General features: G+C 42.9%; 1 protein-coding gene across 2 annotated transcripts in view; it reads right to left on the minus strand.

Annotated features, from left to right (window-relative positions):
* LOC115474409 (ADP-ribosylation factor-like protein 6-interacting protein 6) overlaps positions 1-12,230 on the minus strand; it is a 56,906-nt gene that overhangs the window by 25,591 nt on the left and 19,085 nt on the right. Inside the window, exon 4 of one of the 2 annotated variants that reach the window (XR_003942851.1) lies at positions 151-243. The exons of the other annotated variant lie outside the window; for it this stretch is intronic. The gene's annotated coding sequence lies outside the window, so the exon portion shown is untranslated. The remainder of the gene's footprint in view (positions 1-150; positions 244-12,230) is intronic. 2 annotated transcript variants of the gene reach the window in all.

Raw genomic sequence — 12,230 nt, forward strand, 5'->3', positions numbered from 1 at the left:
CTGCAGGAACTCACCACCAGCTTGGAGAAATCTGCTGGGAAGACTGGATGGAAAATTGGCAATGAAAAGAGCAAAGTAACAGGTTGGGGGTCAAGCCTGTACACAAATAACCATTAACCAACAATCTGTTAAAGATATCGATATAGTCACCTATCTTGGCAGCATTATGTCCAGTAATAGAAGTACCAACAGGAAAGTAAATTTCAGGCTTAGGAAGGCAGCCTCTGTATTTCAGCAGATCCACTGAATATGCAAAACAATAATAATCAGATTAAATTTAAGCTCTGGATAGCTACTGTTCTGCCAACTGTGATCCCTGCCTGTGAAACATGGAAAAATTACTACATAGAAAGCACAAAAACAAAATGTATTCCATCAGTGATGCCTACAAAGAATTTTTTGAGTCACCGATCGTGACCATATTACCAATGAAGAGATCCTGAGAAAAAGCGACTTATGAAGAGATTCAGAGAAATGATTCATGGAGGCTTCAAGATATTGGAGCTTAACACAGGGTCTTGCTCACTGGACTTACGATAAGGTTGCAGAAATGATCAATATCCTAAAATCACAATGCGCTGGATACCAACACGTGGGAAGAAGCAGCGCAGGAGTAAAGACAACCTTGCACAGCACATTCAAATAAAAATTTCAGTACCATGGTACTAGCTGGGAAGATATGTAAACTGTTGTAGCCGATCGAACATGCTGGAGAACACTTGCTGCCCAATGTGCCCAGGTGGACTTAAGTCTAAGTAAAGCGATGGAAAAGACTAAGTGGGCCTTTTACTAAAGTGTGGTAAACTTCTGCACTTACGCGAGTTAAATGCAAAAATGGTAAGTGCAAAATCTGTGCACTGACTGCTGGTAGAGTTCCCAGCACAGCCCCATACAGTTACCACACATTAAGGTATTCTATTAGAAGGGTGGTAAGTGTTTCTGCACAAAGTGCAACACCAACAGTGCATGGTGAAGTATTGTGTGCTAAACCATTCCCCACCCAGCTATGCAGTTAGCACATTAATTAGCACAAGCTCATACCAGCACCATAACAGTTAGCACATTAATTAGCACAAGCTCATACCAGCACCATAACAGTTATCACGCTTGTGCATGTACAGTGCACACTAAATCTCAAGCTAACTTCTTAGAACAGTGTTTCCCAAGTCCGGTCCTGGAGTACCACCTTGCCAGTCAAGTTTTCAGGATATCCACAATGAATATGCATAAAAGAGATTTGCATTAATGGAAGCCAATCAGGTTCATGCATACTCATTGTGGATAACCTGAAAATCTGACTGGCAAGAAGAACTCCAGGACCGGATTTGGGAAACACTGTCTTAGAACACATTAGTAAAAGGGACCCTAACTGGAAAGATCCTTTAGAAACCTCAACACAATGAATAGTATGTATTATGTTCCTTATTTTTGCATGCCGTCTAGAGTGGTAGATAGTGCGGATTATAAGCATTTTACATAAATAAATAAAGCAAATAGTTCTTCTGGAATTAAAATTCAAAATGATAAAAGGAATATTGATATTTTAAAAACAGATCAGATGTTTGCTCCTTATTCAGCTGCACGAGCTTTTATTTGCAGTATCTGGGTCTTTCCCCCCTATTTTGTTTAGGAATTATTTTCAGACCTACTAATTAATAAGCCCATCAGTACAGTTTGATAACCAACCTCCCCAAATTGACTTAAATTCAAAAACAGATTTAATTTGTATATCTTTCAATTTGCTAATAAGTTAAAGAGGTGTTGTGTTGGCACACTAAATTCAATTTTACTGGCCTTTGTTTATTCGTTATTCAAAAAGAAACAAACACATCTCTAAAGTTTGAAGGATCAAAAATAAAATTTTAAAGTTATTTCTATATGACTTTTGAAATAGACATTGTGTTTTATTCCATTATTGCTCAGGGTAATAAAATATACAAGGAAGCACCTTCAGTTTGGAGACTAATCCAACTATCACAAAAAAATATGATTTCAAACTGGAAAAAAAAAAAAGCTATTGACAAGTCTTCCATGTGAAGCTGTTAAGAACTGAATTACAGGTACTGTTTCATCTAAATCCAATAAAACACAGGAAAGCAACATAAATCAAAGTTTCACTGCCTAGTACCCTTTATTTAAAGGGGTAGACTATTAATCCAAGTGAACCAATCCTTATGGGCTATGTATGCACTTTTCACCTCAAAACCAGACAAGCTGCTTTGCCTGTATAATGCCACCCTCTACTGACCATGCACACATTTTTTTTTTTTTGCTAACTTTGCACTTTACACTGCCATAAAATCTGTTTATAAGATCCTTTTTTTTTTAAACAAAGCACAATTTGAATGACATTTATACATAAATGTTTCAAATTTTCTTCTCCTAAATTACACAGATACTTCAGAAACAATCTGTACCAAATACCAGCTGAATACAATGTATGTTTGAGCATGACTTTCTTAGTACAGTATTAATACCATATGAATTAGAAGCCTGCAAATATATTTACTTAAAATATTGATTAAAAAACCCCCAGTATGATTAATATTTGGATCTACAAGACATAAAACCAATATATAAATTTAATATGATGAACTTGGGAAAATCTTACCTTGAATCTCTTAAGTCAAAGCTATTTTAACAAATTGACATTTCAGTTAATCACATGGAAGTAATTTTATAAAGTATTTTCCAAATGTAAAGCATCTTTTTACACATAACAAATTGCTCAAAATTGTGTAACCAAATACAAACACATAAGTTAAAGTGCTGACAAGATGGAACATACTGCTAGAAGTGCCAATGTTCATGGAAACATACTTTTGGCTGAGCTGCGCAGGAACTACCATGTTGGTGAATATTATATAAAAAATATTTAAGTGTGCGCATGCGCATACACACACATTTACAGCTTCAATAGAGCAGGTGTAACATTTTAAATGTCAGGACGTGTATGCTACTGAGGATGGTTCTGAATGTCCGTTTTTAAAATGGCACACAGGAGTCTATACTGCTTATATAAATGAGGCACCATTTTGCACATTCCACACAGGCGCTCTTTTGTCAACTTATTTCCCACAGTATACGTAAAACATAATAAGAGGAAGAAAAATAATTAAAAAAAAACAAAACACATTTAGGGGCCTATTTATTAAACTGTGTTATGTGTTTAAGGTAAAATTTGGTCTTACCTGGTAATTCTCTTTCCTCAAGTCCTTACCAGACCAGGCCAGAATGAATGGGTTTATGGTCCTATCAGCAGAAGGATAAAGAATAAAAGCTTGTAAGCTCTATTCTATGAAGAGCACTCTGCTCCCTCGTGCTCCTCAGTATTTTGTCTAGCAAAGCCTAGGATGATCTTCTCCTAAAACATTCCTCAAAAAAACCCCAGGAGGTGCTTGGAACAGCATTTGTCTACATTCTTATTACACGTCTTGGAAGAAAAAAAAAAACAACAACAGCAAACAGGAATAACCGTTTTGTTGCCAAGTACAAGGAATCAATTAAACCAACTCAACCAAAATACATCATCAGGTGGGACTCTAGATTGGTCTGGTACGGCTCAAGGAAAGAAAATTAGCACAAGATCAGATTTTACCTTCCTGTTCACCTCCCAGACCAGTCCAGAATGAATGGAATGTAACAATCCTTCACCCCCACTCTGAACACCCCTGTTCCAAAGGCCACACCCAATTGCAGTGCTTTGAAATCAAATGCAATGATGACCATGTCGCTACTCTGCGGATTTCTTCCAGAGAAACTGCATTGTTTCCACTGAAGAGGAAGCTAAACTCCTTGATGAATGAGCCCACAGACTAAAAGGGCCACCCCTACCCCTTAGAAGATAGGCTGAGGAAATCGCCTCAATGGGCCATTAAGATCTAGTTCTTTTCTTAGTAGCTTCTCTCCTTTGTCCCTAGAAAAGGACAAATGGTCCAATTTCTCACAATCGTTAACTCCAATTATGAACATCCATCATGTGAATAGTATGATAGTCCTCCCTGCAATCATCCTTTCAAACCAAAGGAAGCATAGCCATCTGATCGACATGGAAAACTGATACAGCTTTGGAGAGAAAAGAGAAAACTGGTCTTATCTGATAATTTTCTTTCCATTAGTTCTTCCCACTATTTCAGAACCTGTGGGATAGTTGTGTCTATCAACCATCAGGTGGAGATAGAGAACTGAAAACTGAGTAGAAACATCTCTCTTGGCACTCAGTCCAGTTCTTCAGTATTTACGTAGACAAGCAGTAAGGATACAATCAAAATAAAAACAACTCACTAATCTAACACTAACCAGATACACAAACATGTACAGACCTTCTCACCTCTGGACAACTTTTACAGAACAAGAGATATGCACGAAGCACCATGCAAGGTGACAGTTATCTGGCACATTACTTCACACTAACTAAACATCTCAGAAACCTCAGGTGGGCCTCTGGAATAGTGGGTAGGACCAAATTTCTTTTTCCATTACATAGCTACATACTATTCCAGAACCTGTGGGAATCCTGGCACTGCCACCCTGAGACCCTACATCTGGTTTCTGAGGGCGCCACAATGTCCACTTTGTAGAACTTGGCAAAGTGTCAATCACGTCACCGCCTTGCAAATATCCATTGGACAGTAAGGTAGTTTCCACCCAGAATGTCACTGTACACATCTTAGAATGAGTGCACAAAGCCTGAGGAGCCTGCTTCCTCACAAGCAAATAAGCTGACGCAAGTCTCCTTCAGCCATCAAGCAACTGTTGGTTTGGAAGTCATGAGGCCAAGCCTTTGTTTACCAAAAAGAACAGTCTGTCCAATTTGCGAAACCCTATGCACATTGAGAGGTTTCAAGGAAGAATACTGAGCCTCCACCTCCTCTCTGTGAAAGGACAGAAGCTCCATAGATTGGTATCGGCATTTCATCTCAACCTCTTTTAGAAGAAAGAAAAAAAATGTGTGCAGCAAGATCCCGGCCTTTGAAGAGCAAGATAAGATCAAGACAAGAGAGCCTGAAGCTATGAAACCCTACATGCCGACATAACAGCCACAAAGAATGCTGTCTAACATAAGATCTTTCAAGGCGGCCTTCCGGAGTGGTTCAAAATGAGGCTTCTGAAGAGCCTGAAGGACCAAATTAAAGTTCCATTCAGGACATGGAATACAAAAGAGAGGCCGCAAGCGGCTGGCTCCCCCCCCAAAAATTGAATAGCCAGGTGAATCACAAGAAAGATCTTCTATAGTTGGCACTTGAAACTGGCCAAAGCTGCAAACTGAACTTTTAGGGAACCCAATGCCAATCCTTTCTGAAGACCTGCCTGAAGAAGAGGGATGAAGTCCACACTCAGAATACCAGCCCTCGAACGTCCTCCACACTCTCACATATGCCATGGATTTAGAGTGTTTCTCAGCCTGAAGCAAGGTAGCAATGACCGAATCAGAATAACCTTTTCATCTCGACTGAGCCTTTTCAATGGCCAAGCCATAAGGCCAAAGGGCATGGATCCTCCATGAGCACCAGACTTTGCTTCAGTAGGACGTGTACCTGTGGAAGAAGAAGAGGTTTCATCTGGCAGTCAAATCATGTCCACAAACCACAGCCTTTGCAGTCAATCTGAGGCTATGAGAATTATTCAACCCTGGTGCAGTGCAAAGCTTTTCAACACGCAGCTCATCATGGGCCAAGGAGGAAAGAGATACAATAGATGTGTCTCCAGCCAGGGATGCAGAAGGCATCAATCCAAGTTCTTTCCAATGGCTGAAGAACTTGGGACTTTGGTATTCCTTTTTGTTGCCATCAAGTCCAGAAGTGGAAAACCCCACTAACAGCTGAAAACCCTGGCTGGATAGTTTCCATTCTCCAAGGTTCAAGGAGTGCCTGCTGAGAAAGTCCACCGCCACATTCCAGCTCCCAGGAATGTGAGCTACCGACAAGCAGTGATGATTTTTCTTCACCTAACTCACGAGGGAGGCCGTCTCCACAGCCATCAGATGGCTGTGGGTCCCACCTTGCTTGTTGACAAACTGTCATTGCACTGTCCTGAGAAACCTTGGAACGTGCCCCCGCCATAAAAGAGCGAAGTTGTTTAAGCCAATCTGAACTGCCCTGCGCTACAAACGATTTATTGACCAATGAGACTCCTGTTATGTCCAGGTGACCTGTGCTAGATGGAACTCGTAATAAGCTCCTCAACCTGACTTGCTGGAGTCTGCTGTCACCAACTCCCATTGAGTTATAGGAAAGGAAGCTCTGATGGTCAAATTTCTGGGTGACAACCACCACTGCATACTCCATCTGGCAACAAGAGTCCAAGGAAGATGAAGGTCTTACTTCCGTAACAACAGAGACCAGCAGCTAAAAAGAGAATCCAGTAATGGCTGCATATGATCTCTTGCCCATGGCACCACTTCCATTTGCAGATGACCCCAGAACCTGGATGTAGTCCCAGACCCTGGGACTGCTTTGACTGAGGAAAATATAAATCTTCTGAACCAAATTCAACCTCCTGTGTTCTGTGAGGAAGATCCTCTCCCTTACTGGGTCGAATAGAATGCCCAGATACCCCAGCATCAGTGATGGAGTTAGTCTGCTCTTCTCAAAGTTAATCACCCAACTCAATGACTGCAGAAAAGCAACTTTTCCATCACCGCCACACTGTCCAAATAGGATAAGCGAATGAGCTAGTTGTCGATATACAGGTGAACTCCGATTCCGAAGGAAGACTGCCACGACCACCATGGCTTTGGTTAACATTCTTGGTGCAGTGGCGAAACCAAAGGGCAAAGCCCTGGATTGGAAGTGACAGCCCAGCACAGCAAAATGTAGAAACCTCTGATACAGCAGCCATATGGGTATAAGCAATTATGCCTCCTTGATAGAGGGCGATGAAAATTCTCCTGCTTCAACCCAGGTTACGTCTGCTCTTAATGTATCCATGCAAAAGCAGGACACTTGGGAGGCAGCAGATTAGACTTCTGAGATCTAAGACTGGACAAAAGGGGAAATGGGGGGGGGGGGGTCCTTCTTTGTGGTAACGAAGTAGACGGAGTATCTGCATTTTCCCTGTTCAGCCTGGGGAACTTGAACAAAGGCCTGGAACGCCAGCAAAGAATCCACAGTGGCCTGAACCTCGACCGCCTTGGTTCCCTTTCAACAAGGAGATTGCAAGAAAAGAGGAGCGATCAGGAGGGAGAACTCAACTTGTAACCCTCTATAAGAATAGCCAGAACCCACTGATCAGACTTGATTTTGACCCACTCCTCCCAAAACTCCTGATGATGTCCTCCCACCACAGGATGAGAAGAGTGGGCCAGCTTCACATCATTGGGGTGCTCCAGCTGAGAGGAGAACTTCCTGTCCGCACGAAAGGAAGGACTGGTGTGCCTGATAGCAGGACATTTAACCATATTGTTGATGACCAGGCTGGTACCGTCTGTTATTTTGAAATCGTGATCGAGAGCCCCCTGAAGATGGAAGACCAGAGGCTTTTGGCTTATCCTCTGGCAACCGCTGTGGCTGAGGTTTCTCCAGTTCTTTCATTAAGTTACCGAGATCGTCTCCAAATAGCCACTTGCACCAAAAGGGAAGTCTAACTAGACATGACTGACGCTGCATCTGCTGCCCAATGCCACAACCAGAGTGGCTGACGTGCCATGACAGCCATACATACTTGCAGGCCATAACCCATGTCATAAATAGCATCTACCAATTAGGCCAACTCCACTTCCAGCTGGGCATTATGTCCCTAAGTGTTGCCAACTTCTGATGCCACTACAGGCATGCACTTGCCACAAATGAGCTACACACTGCTGCTTGAAGGCTCAAAGAGGCTACGTCAAAGTAGAGAGTTGCATGGGGACAGAAATATTACCTGTCCCCAATGGAATCTTACCCATCCCCACAAGTATTTAATGGTACATACGAGTTCGAGCAGCAGCACTGCAGGCAAGGAAGGAACAGAAGTTGGAACACTTTGGTGCACATATGTAAGACTGGTCTCATTCACTGGCAGTGTGTGCTGAGAGGTCGCTACATGCACGTGCCAGTAGGTCAAGTGACATCTGATGCTTGTGCCTGTGTCAGAGCTGAGGTCTGCACATCAGCCCGGGAGCAGAAAGGATTAATAGTGTAAGTGACAGCAGATAAAAAACTGAACGGTTCAGTCTGCCCAACAGTCAAGAACGTGATATTATATACTTGATTATGGTCTCTCTCTGGCATTTCTGGGACATAGGCCATAGAAATCTGCCCAGCCCTATCCTTATGTTCCAACTGCTTGAGTTGTCGTTGAAGCCCACTCCAGCCTATTTGTCTTCTCATTTGCGGGAAACAGACCATAAAAGTCTGTCCAGCAATGTCCTCATGTTCCAGACACTAAAGTTGCTGTCTAAGCCCTTTCCAATCCATCCTAAATCAGAGTGCCATATATGAGACACAGACCATACAAGTCTGCCCGGTATAGTTCATCACAGCCAGAGTCACCATCTAAGCGTCACTCGACACATCCACACACATGCAGCCATTTAAGTTTAGGTTTTTTATAACTTCCATTTTTTAATTAGAGATCCTCTGTGTTCATCCACATCTGTGCTGTTATAAAGCAAGAAGGAGGAGACAGCACTCAAAGAACTTGGTACTTAGTAAGTGATAGGATGGCGCAAGTGCAGCTTACACTTCCAAAGGAACGGCTTTTGTCTCCAAGGGAACCCTGCAGGAATGGCTTCTGTCCCCAAGGGAACCCCGCAGGTTCCACGGGATTCCCGTGAACCCCGTTCCTGTGCAAGTCTCTACTTCAAAGGCATGTTTCAGTGAGCCTTCTAACTTCCCATCCTGTAGTTCTTTTAGGGCAATGCCTCCTTACACTGGCAAAGTGGTCTTCTTAGTCACCATCGTAACCAGGGAGTCCACCCTGGGAAGCTGCAATTTATCTTTCTCCTTCAAAACCAACGGATATAGGTGATTCATAGCTGTTACCACTCTCAGCCCCATGTCCAGTGAGACCCATTCTGCTGTAATCAGGTCCTGAAGGTCCTTAGAAGGACCTCTAAGCCCTCTTATGATCGATGAAGATGGAACTCCTGACGCCAAAGGAGAAGGCTCCTCAATGAAAAGCACCATCAGTGTGTCATAAATAAGAGTACTGAGCTCATCTTTATGAACCACCTTAGTACTTTCAGATCAACCCCTTCCACATGAGGAAGCTCTCCCGTCTCTAATGGCTCCTTCAATGATGGTTCCTTTGAATAGACCGATAACCTCATCTTCTTCTCCCTCATCCAATATGGTATCTGCTCATTTCTGGAGGTCTAAATGAGATCTCTTAGGAGCCAGAGGGGCAGTGAGGTGAGAAACTGAAGCACCTTGCAGCAACTGACTATCCTTGCTTCAGTAAATAGGCCTGGTGCAAGAGCAATATAAACTCTGGGGGACAACAAAGATCCCAATGCAGGTGAATGCTCTGTTGGGCCCTGAAACTATAAAATGGCGGCTGCGCTCTGTGCATGATCAGTCAGCGGCTGTTCCTCACTGCCAGTCAGCCTGAAAAAATGGCACCCATTCTCGCACTCTCCTGCATCAAACTGCGCACCAGCACTGCCAGAAAGACAGGAGTCCATGGCAAATTTGAATGCTGCGCCAAATCTGAAGATGTGCTGCCACTGACCATTCCTTCACGTCTCATAGGATTCCTGGCTTGCATGCACTCCAGCGCCAGCTGGTGGGTCTCACAGCGAGAACACTGCTTAACTGCCTCTGCGGGAGTCGCATTCACCCTATCAAGCGCAGCACAACATGGTCCCAAGCAGTGAATCATGATCCCTCCCCTGCACCAAGTAGAACCTGCAGCCTTCCAAGCGGTTCTGAGTCAAACTGCCTGCTAGTGAAACATGATTTCATGTTGGGGTCCCCAAGACAGACAATAAAATGAGTACTTTAGTACTTGCTTAAGGTCTATCTATATACAAATGAAATAGCTGTAAAAGAGTGAAGAATATATAATGTTGGCAAACTTTGAAACTAGTGAATAAGATAATGTGGGGCTAATGACGATTATGGCTCGTGATGTCTCAGAAAAAACCTTTATGGTATCCGAGCATTGTCGCTGAAGTTCAATATACAGTGGAAAATCTGCTTTTTCAGAGGGGAATGATTTAAAATGAGTTTATTATTACCCCCTTGATTTTTGAAGAGTGCCAGCTACTTCATTTTATAATATCACCAAGAAATGCAAGCCCAGAAGCTACTTAACCACCCAAATGCAGAAACAGTCTACAAAACCACCTATACGGCTGGCTTCAGCTACCTGGAGTTCAAATTGTGGAACTCAATTCCAAAGATTACACAAAGCATTACAAACTACCTTCATTTCAAAAAAAGAACTAAAAACTTACCTCTTCAAGAAATTCTATGGATAATATATGTCACCAATGATCTAGACAAATTTTGTAAATGTAATCTAGACAAATCTGTAACTACCTCTTCCTATATACTCTATGAATAATCTGTGCTCCACCTCGGTCATATCTCCCCTCTCCCACCTTTCTTGCAAATCTAGATAAATATGGAACTGTAATTCCTACTGACTGTGAACTGTAAGCCACATTGAACCAAAATGTGTGTTTTTGGAAATTGTGGGATATAAGAACGAATAAATAAATATGGACACTCCTCCACTGCCAAACAGACACCTATGTTGCTTGCTTTGCCCAATTCAGTTTGGATTTTTCAGTTCGTAAAATGGATACTCATGCTGGATTCTAGACAGCACTTGGATGCCCATTTCTCGTGTATTTTAGAACAGGCTGGATGTTGGCTGATCCTATTCTAAAATATATGAGGCATGGATGTCCATATGTGACATAAGGAGTTGACGTCATTTCCTGAATTTGACATTCTTTCTGAAATGCCACTCTATACCCTAGTGCATATTGTTATTTGAATATGTTTACTGCTGTAATGTCCATTTGCCTATGTATGGAAGTTCTTCACACTATTCCAGGACAAGTGGGATAGACATATCCATTGACCAGCAGGTGGAGATAGAGAATACAGAGCTGAGCTGTAGCCTATACATTCAGACCCTTAGCTCAGCCCTTCAGTAATTACTACCCAAGCAGGTGATCTTCCCCTCCCCACCAGACAAGGAACATAATGAACTGAAACAGCCTATGCACATTCCACAGGCAAATCCAATTCCCACCTAAGGTAGCTGAAGACACTGCCCCTTGGAATGGAGACCAGAAACAAATACGCTTCGAAAGCCAAAGCTGCACCACAATCAGTCCCTATGGCCTACCAAAACTGCACAGCATAGTCACCTTGCAGAAACAATGGTGGGCTCCTGGAATAGTGGGAAGATATGTAATGGAAGAAGAAGTTAGGTCTTGATAATTTTCTTTCCATTAGTACTTCCCACTATTCCAGGAGCTTAAATAAAACTAATGGAAAGAAAAGTATTAGGTAAGACCTAATTTCTTCTTCCATTACGTATCTTCCCACTATTCCAGAACGAGTAGGATGTCCCAAAGCACTAAATGAGGGTGGGACTCCGGCCTGCCGCCCGTAGAATAGAAACACCAAAAATGGCAGCCTCTCACGTCGCTACATCTACCTGATGCTGCTTTGTGAAGGTATGCAAGGTAGTCCACATCGCTGCTCTACAAATACCAGCTGGTGTCACAAACGAAGCCTCAGCCCACAAGGTTGCCGTCCATGTCGAATGAGCCTTCAAATCCGGCAGAGGCTGCTTGTCTGCCAACAAATAAGTCATCTCCACCTTCGATGCCATAAGGCCCAATTTCTGCCTGCCAAACGGAACAATCTGTCCAACCTCCTGAACTCGTTCAAGACCTTCAAATACTGCATGAGAGCCCTGCCACATCCAACAGCCACAAGGTCACAATTTCACTCCCTCTCCTCTTTGTGGAAGGACGGCAGTTCCACTGACTTAAGGTGAAAAGCAGACTCCACCTTCGGCAGCAGCACGAAGGCACCATCTTGATAGACACTCCCACCTCCGTAAAACAAAAAAAATGGATCCCTGCACGAGACAGCCTGCAATTCCAAAACCCACCGTGTTGATGCAATTGCAACCAGGAAAATCATCTTCAATGTGAGACCTTTCATTGATGCCTTGCTGAGTGAAAGGACCAGGTATAACACCTGAATGCAGGCTCCTTCATCCCGGCCCGTGTTATTGTCTTGTTCGTATCAGACATTTTGATTATGTGATATTGCAAT

Source organism: Microcaecilia unicolor, chromosome 7, assembly GCF_901765095.1.
Source record: "Microcaecilia unicolor chromosome 7, aMicUni1.1, whole genome shotgun sequence".
NCBI lineage: Eukaryota > Metazoa > Chordata > Amphibia > Gymnophiona > Siphonopidae > Microcaecilia > Microcaecilia unicolor.